Source organism: Epinephelus moara, chromosome 20, assembly GCF_006386435.1.
Source record: "Epinephelus moara isolate mb chromosome 20, YSFRI_EMoa_1.0, whole genome shotgun sequence".
Lineage (NCBI taxonomy): Eukaryota > Metazoa > Chordata > Actinopteri > Perciformes > Serranidae > Epinephelus > Epinephelus moara.
In genome coordinates, this window is record NC_065525.1 from 9,516,958 (window position 1) to 9,532,801 (window position 15,844).

Below are 15,844 nucleotides of genomic sequence, written 5' to 3' on the forward strand. Positions count from 1 at the left end.
AAATCAAATTCCCTCCCCCTTGTAAATCGCCTTCAATGGAAGCCATGTCAGACTGAAGGTTCTGGGAGCTTCAGTCTGACACTCAGGCTACAAAAATGTGACATTTTTGCCGAGTCTGACACGGGTCTGAACCGGTCAGAGCACCTAGGCAAGATGGCGGCGGTACTGACGCAGCCCACAAGCCAGGGTGCGCCATCTATGTATATATATCTATGTGTATTTACAGTAGGAACAGAAGTGTGAGGTGATGTATTGACTGACAACAACAGGAAGTAAAGATAAACAACAAAACTAACGAGTTGATAGTTTAGATATAAACTGCTATATGAAAGCTGATGGTACTGACCAGTTCAGGAAGAAGTACTCAGATATTTAATTCAAAGTAGCGACACCAAAATAAAAAAATACCCATTTAGATGTCCTGCATAAATTTTTACTTAATCAAAGTACTCACCTGAACGTTTTTAAATGTTTGACGTTGGGGTCTCCGTTTCTGGTCTTCTGACTCTTTTGCCTCGTGTATTTACAGTCACTGTGAATGAATGTACTTGTTCAAACCCTTCAGGGAGAGAGAGGTTTACCAATTTGTTAGATGCTGGTTTTACTCAATGGTGTTAATTTGTCATTATCAGACTTTTCATTACTACAATGGTTCTATGCTAATTGGTACCATTTGATAATCCAACAGTAGTTATTAGCTTATATTTATATCAACATATCCACTGGTGTAACATACCATTAAGAATTAACAATTTAATGGCGTTGGCCGGCACCAACACGCTGCGCGTAGTTTCCTTTGCGCAGCAGCTTGTGGACACAGCCAGACATTTTTGGTAGTACTCTCTAAAGTCGGGACAAAGAGAAGTGTTCCCTCAGCGGCAGAAAGGATAGTTATGTAATGTAACTCCAGATTCTATGAGTATAGGCAAAGCCTTCTAAGGCTATCACTAGTGGATTTATCCCTGGTGCGCACGTGCAGCACTGAGAAATTTTAGTCTACGCCCACCTGCTGTGTGGGCCCTACCCACGGTCTCACCTTGGCTATAAATTGCCTTCAGATCGTACAATCAACTCATATTGCTGACATGGAAAATGAGGCCAGACGACGGTTGAACCATCTGAAAGTGCTCTGCAGAAAAAAAGGAGGAGCGAATCCAGAAACGGCTTCAAGGGTCTATCAGTCTTATATTTGACCTCTGTCCGAATATGCAGCGCCTGCCTGGTGTAATGTAGGGGCAGCACAACTAAAGAAACTCCAGACCACACAAAACATTGCAATAAAAATGTGCTACAGAATCCCCAAATACACAAGCAACAAATACACCCACCTTCTCTCTGGCTTCATGACACCGCAAGAACGAATGGTCAGTCTGGGAAAAAAGTATCTTCACAGGGCTGAAACAAATCCATCACTCCAACCAATCATTGAGGAAGAAAGAACAAACCCACCCAGATCCATTTGCACCACTCCCCTGTCTGTTCTACTGAAACACAATATAGAAACCCAACACAACCACAACACATTTTAGATATTTAAAGGATTTTGCTCTTGTTTTTCTTTATTGTTTTATTTGATTATTTTAATTATCGATTTTTAGATGGGGCAACTGAAAAGTTCCTAGACTTTGTTTTATAGTTTTTTACAGATGTGTCCTATTGTTATTGATATCCTGCAGTCTTAATGTAGTTACTGAAGAGGACAGCTGTCCTGAACGGTCCCTACAAGTGCCAAGATCTTCTGTCTGTCTGTCAATCAGCTCCCAGAATAGCTTTTTTTCTTCAGCTGCTCACGAGGCCCATAATTTAGAGGGCTGCGCCTATACTCATAGAAACTGGAGATACATTACGTAAGTATTGTTCTATTTTGTATAGGATTCACCCTCTAATGCTATTGCTAGTGGGTTAAGAGCGAAGCAGGATATAGTCCATGCCACACTGGGTCCACCCGGTACCACAAGCACAGACATACACCTACTTGAAGGAAACCAGCAAAAACACTGCCCTGCCATTGCGTCATGCGTAAAAAACGCATCGCATAGCCCCAAAAGCCCAAAAGGTACAGTTTGGGGACAATGACAGTGTAGGAGCTATTTTGTTTTTTTTTTGTTTTTTTTGTACAAGAACTACAAGGCGTCACATTTTTGAGTTCAGTCGATGATGTAATCGCCACACGTCTGTCATTAATAGAAATAGACAGGTGTGTGAGACCTGTGGACGCTGAACAAATGCATCTGTGTGGTAAAATTGAAATGTATGTTGCAAGTGATTATTCTTCTTGTTCCTCTTTGTTGACCATTTGACATGTCCTGACTTGTACACGCACATGATCATGTTTTTTTTTTTTAATGGTAGCCTACTTTGCTTCAACCCTGTTAAAACAAAGTTTTGATATGTGGCAGAATTCAATATTAGTTTCAACTCTCTAACATGTAGCCATACTGCCATCTTGTGGTGGAGTTAAGAAGCGTTACCGCAAGGAAGTCAGTTTTACATAATTTGAATGAAGATATAATTAAGGATTATTAATCAACTTGTTGTATGAATACGTGCTCATTCATTTTGTTTTTCATTATATATTGTCATTGAGTTAATCTAGAGTGTGTGTATTTGACGTAGGCTAGCTGATATCACGGCATAATAAGTGTATTTTGATTTAATGTTAATCTGTATGTTTAATTGGATGTTAAGAATCAGTGTTGACCATAGTGGGAAGAGTCCCTCGCGCGTAACATATCAAAGTAGGCCTATACGACCTCTTATCAGGAAAGCATAAAAGTTTCCTCTGAATATATCTCATGGGGACATATTTTTCATCACAAGGAAAGTCTCCCTGACCAGGGCCGCCCACTTTTGGCCAGTCAAATACCTGTGCGCTTGCCGCAACTCTGGTTTATGTTTTTTTTTTCTCTTGCACTCTTGTCTTGTTCGCTTGTTCTTTTGCTCTATATCTTTTGTTAGTTATTCCCTATTATTCGAACTGTGAGTTCTGTCGTACTTATTCACATTTTACCTTTTTGTCGTGCGTAATTTCCTTTATTACGCTTTTAACTTTTTGTGCTCACGAGCAAAGTTAATTTGAACTTTGAAATTTTTTCGATCCAGTTTTCTTTTATCTCCAGTGTTTTCAACATTTTTACGCGAAATAGTAACTTTGACAGCAATGTCGAACGGCCAGCGATATTGTTGCCACATTATTATAAGCGAGTAACCAGAACGAAGTAGACCAGCACCTGCCAACCAACCTCTTCGCTCCAGATTCATCGGAACCGGCTGCCCGCCACTTGCCACAATGGTCCTCCTGCCCAGCCCACAGGCCTTCTGCAGCGTGAACCGGCCCATTGGGCACCCACAGGACATCGCAAACTCAGCCGCTCTCCCTGCTGTGAAACAGCCGTGCCCTTCTGCTCGAAAATCCAGGAGCAGTGGAGCGACAGTCCAGGGGCCCTTAGCTTCGCCTTTGATCCCCGCTGCTAAAAGTAGGCCAAAACTTCCATAACTTGAGTGAGCCGCTGTGCGGTGAAGAGGGAGGTCGAACAGGAGGCTTAGTTAACCATCCCGATTTTAATTTAGGTTTCATTAGATCTGAGTGAATGGTTTTGCGCATTCCCCAGTTATAATATAGGCTAGGCTATTTTAATATAGTACTCACCAAACTAAGTAAATCACACGAGTGTTACTTCTCATTTCATTCCATTTATATACTGTTAATTTTGTGTTGTGTCATATAATCATCATTTGCTATTCATTTATTCAGTTGTTACTTATTTAGTTTAAATAAATCTTCATTTATCGCCAAGTCGTTGTCTGTGTATATATCTTTTAGACAGGAGCTGAGATCACTGTATAGAGGATTCATAACCCAGATATTGAGATTGATTCATTATTGATAAGCGTGCTGACAAATTAATAAGTGATTTACGAAGTTATTAATTTGATTAGTCGCTTCCCTCGTTAGGAGGGTGGTGCCCCAAAATTTATTATTACGAGTGCAAATATTCTCAAAGAGGTATTTCCCCTACACACTGTAACCGTCCAGCGATGAACAGAATATGTATATCATGGAGGAATGAGGGCAGAGAAATAACCCTATTCCTGTGAGGAAGCGGAGACGAAGGTTACGCATTGTAACAGTCCAGTGAGGCGCAGAATAGGGAAATAGCTCTCCACAAGCCAACGAGCAGGAGGGAAGCGTGCAGTCGAATCCCCCCAGTATTCATCACTCTGACAGAATACTCAGAACAGAGTGAATCAAAGAAAAACGGGAAACATCCCGAAGATAAAAGCGAATGAAAGAGCAGGGCGAGGACCAAGAAGCCGCCGTGCAAATGTCCTCCACTGTCATTCCTCCGTGCAAAGCTGTGGAGGATGAAATTCCTCTGGTGGAGTGCGCTCTAATGCCCTACGGGGGGTCCACTCCAGATATGAGATATGCCTGTGAAACAGCCTCACACAGCCAGTGTGACAGGCGCTGTGCAGACAGAGGAAGCCCCTGAGATTGCTCTCTGTAATGCACGAACAGACGCTGTGAGCGGCGCGAGGCGCTCAATGTAGGGGACGCACGTACTGGGCAGAGAAGAGTGAGGGGGCTGCCCTTGGTGAGGCGCCCTGAGCGTAAGATATTCCGTCGAGCCGGAGCTAGTGATACTTTTAGGCATGAAAGCCGGGTTTGGACGCAGGATTTTTAATTTAATTTTACATACTTTATTTAGTTTTACTTTTACTTATTATTTACTTTTTTTTACTTTACTTTAGGATAGCTGAGCTGCCATCTCCCTGTATCCTGATGCTGTGTTCCCACCAAACGCGATGAATGTGATTTAATCGCTCGTAATGCGAGTAACGCGCCGCCCGTAACGCCCGAGTTTCGACGCCTGACCATTTTGTTAATTCGCGTTATCACGTCATTCGCGCAAGTAGCGGGGAAGCCGGCTGTGCTAACTGGAGCTAAGCTAGTGCTAACGTTCATAGTACAACCATTCTGCAAACTAATTAAAGACACATATTTACAGAACTTACCAAGTAGACCAGTCTCCTCGGCGTCTTTCACCTCCTGCTCCTTTTTGTTGAGGTCTCTGTAGAGTAGACACGTAGTATCATATAGCTCCGGGTAGTCACTGACAACCATGGCTGAGATAACCACCATCGCTGCTTTGTACCTGCTCTGGAAGTGCCAAATGCGTCGGAGGGCCAAACGCCGTCGTTTTTGGGTTCACCCTATCCTGCAGAAGCGCATCCAGCTTGGCGAGTTTCACCACCTCTTCCAGGAACTCCGTCTGGATGATAGCCGCTTTCAGCGGTACTTTAGGCTGACTGGAGCCCAGTTTGAGGACCTGTTGGCGAGGGTTGGCGCCAGGATCTCCCGGCAGGACACCAACTACAGGCGCTCCATTTCAGCTGCAGAGCGTCTGTCCATCTGTCTCCGGTGAGTAGCAGTTTATTACTGTGTCAACAACTGGACGTTGTTGACACACACCAATGACGTCGGGAGAATCTCAACGCTGATTGGCTTTCGCGGCACAGCGCCACGCGAATTCGCCTCAAAAGTTCAATATTTTCAACTCCAGCGATGAGGCGTTGGACGCGAATTTCGCGTCTATCGCGCTGTGCTAGACGCCTCTATCGCGTCCATCGCGTTCATCGCATCGCGCTAGATGTGTCCATCTAATCGTCTACCGTCTAATCGCGTCTTTGCATTGACTTTGTATGTAATCTTGACGCGCGAATTTGCGAATTCGCGTTTGGTGGGAACACAGCATGAGACTTAAGCTGAACCCAATTTAAAGGTTCGAATGGAGCTTTAACCAGTGCGCATAAAACCAGCGCCAAATCCCACTTAGGGGCCAGAGAGCGTGACACCAGCTGGAGTCTCCTCACCCCCCTCAGGAAGCGTTTTAGCAGGGGATGGCTAAACACCGATCTGTCACCAAAACCCTCGTGACAAGATGAAATAGCAGCGGCATAAGTTTTAATCGTGCTGAAGGCCAAGCTCCTGTTTACTAGTAGCTGTAGGTATGAGAGCACGTGACACAGGGAGCACACAGTGGGATCTAGACTCCTCTTCATGCACCAGCGCTGGAAAGCTGTCCATTTCGCTGTGTAGGACCCCCGGTAGACACGGCTCTCGCGTCCTGGATTGCGCGTACCACATCCTGAGAGAGCCCCTGCCTCTCTAAGCATTCCCGTTCAGCAGCCAGGCCCACAGACGCTGGCCTATCACCGGGTAATTCCTGATTGCTCCCTCTGCCTGGGAGAGCGCGTCCTCACGTCACAGAAGTTCCCACGGCTGGCCTGATACCAGCTGCTGCAGGCATGGAAGCGCCTGTGCGCTCCGGGGCTATCAGGATCATTTACAGCTGCTCTTCCTGCACTGGGTCCAGGAACTGAGGGATGAGCGGGATTGGAGGGAAGACATAAAGGAGCATTCTGGGCCACGGCCGATGCACAAACACGTTCACTCCCAGCGGAGGATTGTCCCGCGCATTCAGGGCAAACCAGAGAGCACACCATGCGTTTCCACGCGCAGTGAACAGGTCCACTTCCACTCTGCCGAGCTTGGACCAAGTCTGGAAGACCAATTCGGGATGAAATCTCCAGTCCCCCTGATGAGGGCTCCCCCTCAACATAATGTCCGCTCTTCTGTTCAACTCGCCGGGTATATACACTGCTCTGATAGAGTGTAAGTGTGTGTGCGCCCAGCACAGCAGCTGTCTGGCTATGTTCAGAAGCTGCGCTGAGCGTACTCCTCCCTGGCGATTTATGTAAGCTGCTGTCTCTTTGTTGTCTGTGCGAATCAGTACGTGTTGATTCTGCAGCAGCGAGGCGAAATGTTGTATTACTTTCAACACAGTGAGAAGCTCTAGCGCGTTTATGTGGAGAGATATGTGAGCTGGCCACTGTCCTCCCACCACCTGCGACAGACAATTCTCTCCCCATCCCGAAAGAGATGCGTCTGTGAACACTGAGATGTGTGATGCAGCTCTGCCCAGAGGAACCCCCACTGACAGGATGCAGGGATTTTTCCAGTGAGCCAGATCAGGATCCACGGACGGAGGGACGGACACCATGTGCCTCCGCTGGTGCACAGGGTCAATGCGCAGGTGGATGAACCACCTAAGAGAGCCGTCAGCGCCTCCGCTCTCTGCTGCGAGAGCCGAGCTCTCATGCTGACCGAATTTAATTCCACTCCCAGATATATGACAAGCTGGGAGGGGAGAGGGGAACTCTTTTTCCAGTTTATTGTGAAGCCCAAACTTGCCAGATGGGACACCAGTCTTGCTGTTTGTAGAGCGACTTCTTCCCTAGAGTGAGCCAGCAAAAGCAGGTCATCCAGGCAGAATAGCACTCGCATCCCCATCCTGCGTAGAGGCTCTAGGGCCGTCTCCACACATCTGGAGAAAGTGCGTGGGGAGTACCCGAACAGCAGTCAGTTGTACTGGTATTGTATTCCCTGGCATGAGAAGCGCAGGAATTTCCTGTGTTTTGGGATGACGGAGACGTGGAAATACGCGTCCTTCAGACCTATGGAAGTGAACCAGTTGCCCTGCTGAACACATTCCAGCACTCTTGTGATTGTCAGCATGTGAAATGGTCTGTCCATTATTGATTTGTTGAACAGAGATAAATCGAGAATGGGTCTCATTCCCCCTGTCTTTTTTGGAACCAGAAAATAACGGGAGTAAAATCCCTGATTTTCCTCTCCTCTGGGAACCCTGGAAATAGCAGCTTTCGTCAGGAGTTCCTGCAGCTCCGACTGGAGAGCGAGGCAGTCTGTCCGGGATGACAGGATGGTTTCCAGTATCCCATTGTACAGTGGGGTTGGGGAGGCAAACTGCGGTGTGTAGCCTCTGTTTATCAGTCTGCTCATCCAGCTGTCCATTGAACATACACGCTGCCACTCTGAGTAATGCTCTGAGAGCGGGCGTACCTGCATCTGTTGTGCTGCGGTTGCCATGGAAACGAGCCAGGTCAGAGCCCTCTCCGCCATTGCGTGGTCCGGAGCATTCTCTTGAGCAACCCATGGGGGGCTGGCTTTGAAAGGACTGAGTGGAAGCCCTGGGAGGTTGGAATACACACGGACCCAAAGGACTGAGTGGAAGCCCTGGGAGGTTGGAATACACACGGACCCACTATGGCAAGCCGTTTTAACATTTAATCGCTAGACTGGATATTCATTACTGATATCTGCAACATAATTTTGCCTAGTCAAAACTCTTATTCAAGATATCTGTAATTAGATTTTGCCTAGTCAAAACTCTAATTAGGCCTACAGATAGGCCTATCTGTAATTCAGTTTTGATTAGCAAGATTCAAACTACTTTTGCCATTCATGTGTATGGGGTTTGTCATTATAGATATATCCAATGTAGTTAATTATCATCAATTGAAGATATCTAGCCTACATGGGCCTTTCTAGATATCTTGAATTGAGTTTCAGATAGTCAGAATTACGTTGTAGATATCTTGAATTGAGTTTCAGATAGTCAGAATTACATTGTAGATATCTTGAATTNATTGTACAGTGGGGTTGGGGAGGCAAACTGCGGTGTGTAGCCTCTGTTTATCAGTCTGCTCATCCAGCTGTCCATTGAACATACACGCTGCCACTCTGAGTAATGCTCTGAGAGCGGGCGTACCTGCATCTGTTGTGCTGCGGTTGCCATGGAAACGAGCCAGGTCAGAGCCCTCTCCGCCATTGCGTGGTCCGGAGCATTCTCTTGAGCAACCCATGGGGGGCTGGCTTTGAAAGGGCTGAGTGGAAGCCCTGGGAGGTTGGAATACACACGGACCCACAGCCTGCTGCTGGGGAGGAGGTGCGTAATGAACGCAGGCAGCAGCATCCTGAAGTCGCTGTTTAGAGGGAGAGGGCCCGTAAACATGACATACAGATTTGTTAGCGCTCTCACTCACCGGGGGATGGGGGGAGACGCTGAGCACAGACAATGGTGTCTGCATGCTGTCCACACGAGGTGTAGAGGAGGCGCGTATGTGTATATGTGTGCTGGTTTGATGACACGAGTCCTGTTAACTGAGAGGATAAAAGGCACACAGTGTGGGGGATGTGTGTTTCACAGTAACAGCTGAGTCACAGGACTCAGGGTTAGACTGTTTTTTCACAGGATCTGTGCTCCTTAAGGGACAATATTTGTTATTTATTTCAAAACAGTGAGCAGCGACAACACTATGAACATTTCCAGAACACACAACCCCCCCAAACAGTCATTGTCTCCTGCCCTGCTTCCGCGGAGGCTCGCGGGGAGGATTGGACCAGGAGCCAGGCCCACAGCTGCTCTTGTTCCTCTGGGGAGCCTGCCACGCAGCTGGGAGGGCAGGCTGCGAGGATGGAGGAAAAGCAGGGCGGTGAGACGCAGACCTGGCGGCTGCCAAGGGACTTTTCTGGCGCATGCACTGGTCACGTTGTCTATGGTGGTCCCGGCTGGTTCTATGCAACATGCCGTCGGATATTTTCAGCCTCCTCCGACGCTGACGTCATGGTGTCCGAAGGCCAGCAGCGAGATGTTGTTGGCCACCGCTGACATTGGGAAGGTGCACTGATGAGCGCGGTCGGCCAAACGAGCGGTCAATTGGTCCTCGGAGGACGGCGGTACTGGCAAAGTAAGCCGTGAGGTTAGACTCCAAAGGCGGAACCGGAGGGAAGCCACGGTCGGTAAGACCCTCCGCCTTAGTGATGGGCACGTAGGTGGGGACAGGTGCTTTCACGTTTCGTGGCCCCGCTGCCGCCCCTTCCTGGTACTTCTCGATGGCCGGGAATCACGGCCACACTGGGTCTCGCATGGCCGTCTGGACCAGGAGAAAATACCCGCACATCTCGTCCGGAGGAGCGGCGTCCTGTGCCAGAGGCATGATGAGATCTTTATAAGCGGCTGCTCTTTTAATAGACCGCCTATCGCCGGCAGGGAGGTAGAAACAGAGAAGGAGACCCCAGAGTCCCCTGGGTGTATATCCATTGAGCCACCGCCGATCTCCAGCTTCCCCGAAAGGGGAAGGAAAGCAAGGGATGAGCTGCATGATCCATGGATGGAGGGAGCGGAGTCGTCTGAATCCAGCCCCTCAGACAGGTTCAGTATCTCCAGGGCTTCATCGACCTCGTATGAGTCCCACACCAGCCACACATCCACGGCCGCAGCAGCGAAAGCGTCTGCTCATCGCTGCTTCTCAGTCTGGGGAAGGAGAGCACAGTACAGGCATGACGACCGCGGAGTGAGAGCCAGGCTGGCGTGTTCCGGTCCCAGGCAGTTCTCACAGGGGCTACGTAGGTCGAAGTTTCTGATGATAGCGGACAGGCAGGTCCAGTCGCTGTCTGATGTCCTCCTGGAGGTCATAGTAGAAGAACTGAATTCTCATGTGCTTGCAGAATCACTGAAGAAAAATGGGAGCTGATTGTATGGTCTCGAGGCAATTTATAGCGAAGGTGAGACCGTGGGTGGGGCCCACACACCAGGTGGGCGTAGACTAAAAGTGCTCCAGCTTTCACACTGCACAGAGGAGCCACGGGCTCATGGTGTGTTAAGGGGAGCCCCCTGCTCGGAGCTGGTAATAACCCAGTCAGACTCTCATGTGTAACTGAGCAAGAATAACATCCCTGCAGAGTATAGCAGAAGTAACCCCAGCTCCGGCAGCCGCTCCGGCCAAAGTTGTCAAGAAGAAGAGCTTAGACCGAAGAAGACCGGTCCCAGCGTCGGCGAGCTCATCCTGCGGCCGCCCTCAAGAAGGCTCTGGCTGCCGGAGGCTATGATGTGGAGAACAAGTCCCGCGTTAAGTCCGCCATCAAGGCTCTGGTGGCTAAGGGCTCTCTGGTCCAGACCAAAGGGACCGGGGTCTCTGGCTCCTTCAAGATGAGCAAGAAGGCTGCCGAACCTAAGAAGGTCAAGAAGCCAGCCAAGAAAGCCGCTCCTAAAGCCAAGAAGCCCGCAGTGGACAAAAAGCCCAAGACAGCGGCAGCTAAGAAGCCAGCAGCCGCTAAGAAGTCCCCCAAGAAGGCCAAGAAACCCGCAGCGGCCAAGAAAGCAGCCAAGAGCCCCAAGAAGGCTGCAAAGAGCCCGAAAAAGGCCACCAAGAGCCCCAAGAAGGTGGCCAAAAAGGCCCCTGCAGCCAAGAAAACCCCTGCAAAGAAGACAGCCAAGCCCTAAGTCAAGAAAGCAGCAGCCAAGAAGAAGTGAGCTGTCATCAGTCTCATCAACAAACTACTCACTAAAGGCTCTTTTAAGAGCCACCCACATCATCCTTAAAGAGCATTTTCCCATTTATTATCCTTTCAATACAAAAAAATAGTGTTAGATTAAATATTTATTATGTATAACTACTGAATATTAATTTTTATAGTGCCTAATTACAAAAGTAAAAACAAACCTCCAAGAGCTAAATGTTCTTTTCACATCTTGTCATAATTGATATAAATAAACATGTTTTTTCTTACAGTTGTGTTTTCAGTGGTGGAATGTATCTAAGTAGGCTTGAGCACTGTTTTGAAGTGTCCAATAATATTTCCATTTTATGTTGGTTTATAGATTATTTCTGCAATTTTTTCCTCCACTCCATTTATCTGACAGCTGCTTTCGGGGCTGTCCACACCAACGCGGGTATTTATAAAACCGTGACTCTTTGCTCACGGATTGGCCTTTCATCCACACGTAACCACAGTTTTGGGCCCCTGTAACCGGAGTTATTTGTAACCGGAGTCCAGAGTGAACATTTTGGAAAAGTCCGGTGTTAGCAGTCATGTGTGGACAGGATAACCGCAGTTATTTTGTCTCATCTCCACTGTATGATGTCACAGTGTGCGACGTAAGCAGAAAACAGCTGTGTTATTACCCGATCCAGTGTGTGCGAGAGACGATTTGAGGATGGACCTAAACAAAATACTGCTGCTATTTAGCAGCATATCAGCACTTTGTGGCTGTATCATACAACTAACGCTACTCAACAACATCCAGCAACAGAAGCGCAAGAGTGTGCTATTACGGAGACTGCTCCTACTGCATAATAGTTCACTTGTTGTTGTTTTTCTGGTAATGACGTTTTACTGCCTTCTGATTGGCTACAATGGCAGTTAGGAGTTATATCGCCACCTACTGCTTTGGCATGTATATTACATTGCTTGATAGTGGAATTTGCGGTGTCATGTGGATGGAGGTATTTTTATTACACTGCTCGTATGGACGCAGATTTTTTAAAGTTCGGTTTTAAAAATACCCATGCTCGTATGGACTAGGCCTTAGTTACTTTGAAGATCCATATTACTGATGTACAGAATTCCCCACCGGGGGGCAGTAATAAACAGAGACATGAGGGAAATGAACAGGCATCAGGCCGGGCGCCTAAGTCAGACTGGGGTCCTTCACAACGGCGCACGCTGAGACTAGCTCGTCATTCCACTCGGGACTGCCAAGGAGTGAACCTATACCATACATACCTACATGTATTCAGTCCTACGGTAATTAGGAAGCTGTAATATCTGTTCACCACTGTGCCTCATACTGAACCACATAAAAGTGGAGTGGAATCCAAACACCTGTAGATGAGGAGCTGGCACACAGCTTTAAAAGAGTATTCAGCCTTTAGATTTAACAACTGATAAAACATATCAAACTAATAATTGATGATGTTTGCTTTGATACATTAAAAATCTGTTTGTGACCTTACAATCAGCAAATAAGTTTAGTACATACTTTTTCTAAGGTCATGATTGTTTTGGGGGGAGGTATAAACACAGTTGATAAAAAATAATAATTTAGACACTGAGTTTTAACTGTGTTCACGCAGTGGTTGTAACAGATATCTTTGTTCGCTCATTTTTAAACTTCTTTCATTTCACTATCTTTAAACCCAATTTCCCCCCCCATCCATCAAGAAGTGGATGCTAATATTTACATGAACTAGCTATAAATAGATCCCTCTGTGCTTGAACACGTCACTCGACTTGAGAGAAACATCTGGCTGAAGCCATGCCCGAAGCCACCGTGAAAGCGCCCAAGAAGGGCTCAAAGAAAGCCGTGTCTAAGAGCGTCAGCAAGACCGGCAAGAAAAAGAGAAAGACCAGGAAGGAGAGCTACTCCATCTAGGCCTACGTCTACAAGGTGCTGAAGCAGGTCCACCCCGACACCGGCATCTCGTCCAAGGCTATGGGCATCATGAACTCATTTGTGAGCGACATCTTTGAGCGCATCGCCGGTGAGGCCTCCCGTCTGGCTCTATACAACATGCGCTCTACCATCACTTCCAGGGAGATCCAGACCGCCGTCTGTCTGCTGCTGCCCGGTGAGCTGGCCAAGCACGCCGTGTCTGAGGGCACCAAGGCCGTCACCAAGTACACCAGCTCCAAGTAGACACTGATGCTGTTTCTAATACTAAACCAACGGCCCTTTTAAGAGCCACCCACTTTATCTGAAGACTTTCCTAAAACGAGTACTGTGTATTACTGACCAGACAGTTGCGACTAAAACAATATTCAAACATCATAGAAAAATTAGGTACTACAATAAGCAGCATGTTCTATGTGTATATCCATTTAAATCTATTCTGTGTAGTGTTACAGACCCAATACTTTTTATTTTCTGTATTACTGATTGTTTTGTATATTTTATATATCATTCTGCACCTCTGGTTAGAAGTGTTTTGTTGTATTTGTGCCTGTAATCTATGCAACATCAATAAAGTTAAAACACATATAAAATTCCATCTTGTATCTTTCATAGGGAGAGAAATCTAATAAACTAATAAACACATCAAAAGTGAACACCCATTCTAGTTTTTCATCATCTCAACATCAGAATATTTCAGGGTTTTGTTGAATCATCTAATGGAGAGTTCAGCCCTCATTATCCACCTCTCCCAAATCACACAACACAATCTGTTTTCCTCCTGATTATACTTTGATTAACCAACCGTTAACATCTCACTGTTTCTGGAGAATTTGAGTTGGTGAATAACACTATAGTTTACATTTGTACATCAGAAACTGTTGGTGGTTGTCAGGTTTGTGAGATACAGACGAGTTTGTTAAGTTTAGCAAATATTTAGCCTACTATAACTTAGTTGATAGAAGATTTAATAAGTGATGGAAAGTGATACAGCAGCCAAAAAGATCATCTACAAAGTCATACAGTTGACTTCAGGATATAAAGACTCAGATTAACTGTACAGTTGCATATTATAATAAGTATTAATAAAGTCTAATCCTTTTTGTTTGGTTGTTTGTTTTCTCTTCAATGTGAAATCTCCAAAAGATTTTGGAGCGATCTGGAATCTCACCTCTTTGAAAACTCTAATTCAGGTTACTCATTTGACCTCAGGGATAGTATTTGTTATTATGATGATCCAGATAAAAGTTTTCTTCAATATCTAATTAATGTTGTTATTCGAAATGCTAAACTTTTTATTCATAAGCAGAGATGATCAAAGTCACCTCCTGAATTTTTACGTTTTCTTATAGAATTCACAGACATACATTTGTAAATCAAAAACTGTTTGTTGTCAGGTATGTGAGATACAGACAACTTTGTTAAATTTAGTATATATTTAGTCTACTATAACTTAGTCGATAGACGATTTAATAAATAAGGGAAGGTGATACAGCAGCCAAAAACATCATCTACAAGGTCATACAGTTGACTTCAGGATATAAAGACTCAAATTAAGTGCTACAGTTACATATCCTGTCGTGACTAATGGAGATTTGATACGAAACAAAAATGCTGTTTACCAACTAAGGACAGCGTATTCACTGTGACACAATTCTTACATCAGGCAGAAGGATAAGACAAAAATTGACCTTTCATAAAACGTCTCTCTGGAACAACTGTGATAAACTTATCAGAAACAAATATATATCCTTTAATAAATGGTTCCAAGGAGATATAAATTATATTTTTAATTCCTTGTTGATATATCTGGCAATATGCTTTCCTGTGAACAGTTCATGCTTGTAAAGTAATTTCAGTTCCTTTCAGAGAATCAATTTCTTTGACTATATATAGTGTTATATAGATATATAGTGTTATCATATTGCTAAATTTACAGACCATAATGCCTCCTGCTCTTTTTGCAAAAAATAATACACAAAGTAGGCCTATTTCTCCTTTGACCTCAGATATCAAATAAATGCGCTCTTGAAGCTCATTAATTTTGTTTTTCTAAATGCTCAACTTTGCTTTACTTACAAGCACACATTATGTAAGTCAATGAATTTTAGTTAATTTTTAATCAGTTATTCTTTTTAGTTCCTAAAAAACATCCTTGTATCTTCTTTTTGTCTCTTTTCTTGTTGTGTGTCTTCTGTTTGTTTTGTTTATTTTGTGCAATTGTCTTGAAATACTGTTGTTCATATATTTTAAATATACTTATGTAAAACTTTTTATGTTTCATATGGTTTTCATGAACTACCTGATGTTTTGTTCTTATTCTCATAAAAAAGAGACAAAACAAAACAAAAGGCGGTTTAAAGATGAGTCACTCACAGTGGAATAGTAATTTCCCGCCTCTACTGTGAAGGTGAAGGGTTCATCAGGAATAGTAATTTCCCGCCTCTACTGTGAAGGTGAAGGGTTCATCAGCGTCCTAGTTTCTATTGTTAGAACAAATGTCTCCGCCCAGCAGAGCTCAACTACGTCCGCAGCAAGGATTTATTTACCCACGTTCACAACGTCCAACCTTCAGTTTTGCTTCGGTTCAAACTAGACTCTGACAAAATGAGTGGTCGCGGCAAGGGAGGAAAAGGACTCGGTAAAGGAGGCGCTAAACGTCACCGTAAAGTGCTCCGTGATAACATCCAGGGAATCACCAAACCCGCTATCCGCCGTCTGGCTCGCCGTGGTGGAGTGAAGCGTAT

General features: G+C 45.4%; 2 protein-coding genes and 1 pseudogene across 2 annotated transcripts in view; 2 read left to right on the plus strand and 1 right to left on the minus strand.

The window, feature by feature from the left end:
- LOC126408263 (histone H4) overlaps positions 1-15,844 on the plus strand; it is an 82,266-nt gene that overhangs the window by 65,562 nt on the left and 860 nt on the right. The gene's annotated exons all lie outside the window — the stretch shown is intronic.
- The window catches only part of LOC126408251 (histone H2B 1/2-like), a 33,811-nt gene that overhangs the window by 11,536 nt on the left and 6,431 nt on the right, over positions 1-15,844 (minus strand). The window lies entirely within an intron of this gene.
- On the plus strand, positions 10,765-13,343 carry LOC126408240 (late histone H2B.L4-like; annotated as a pseudogene).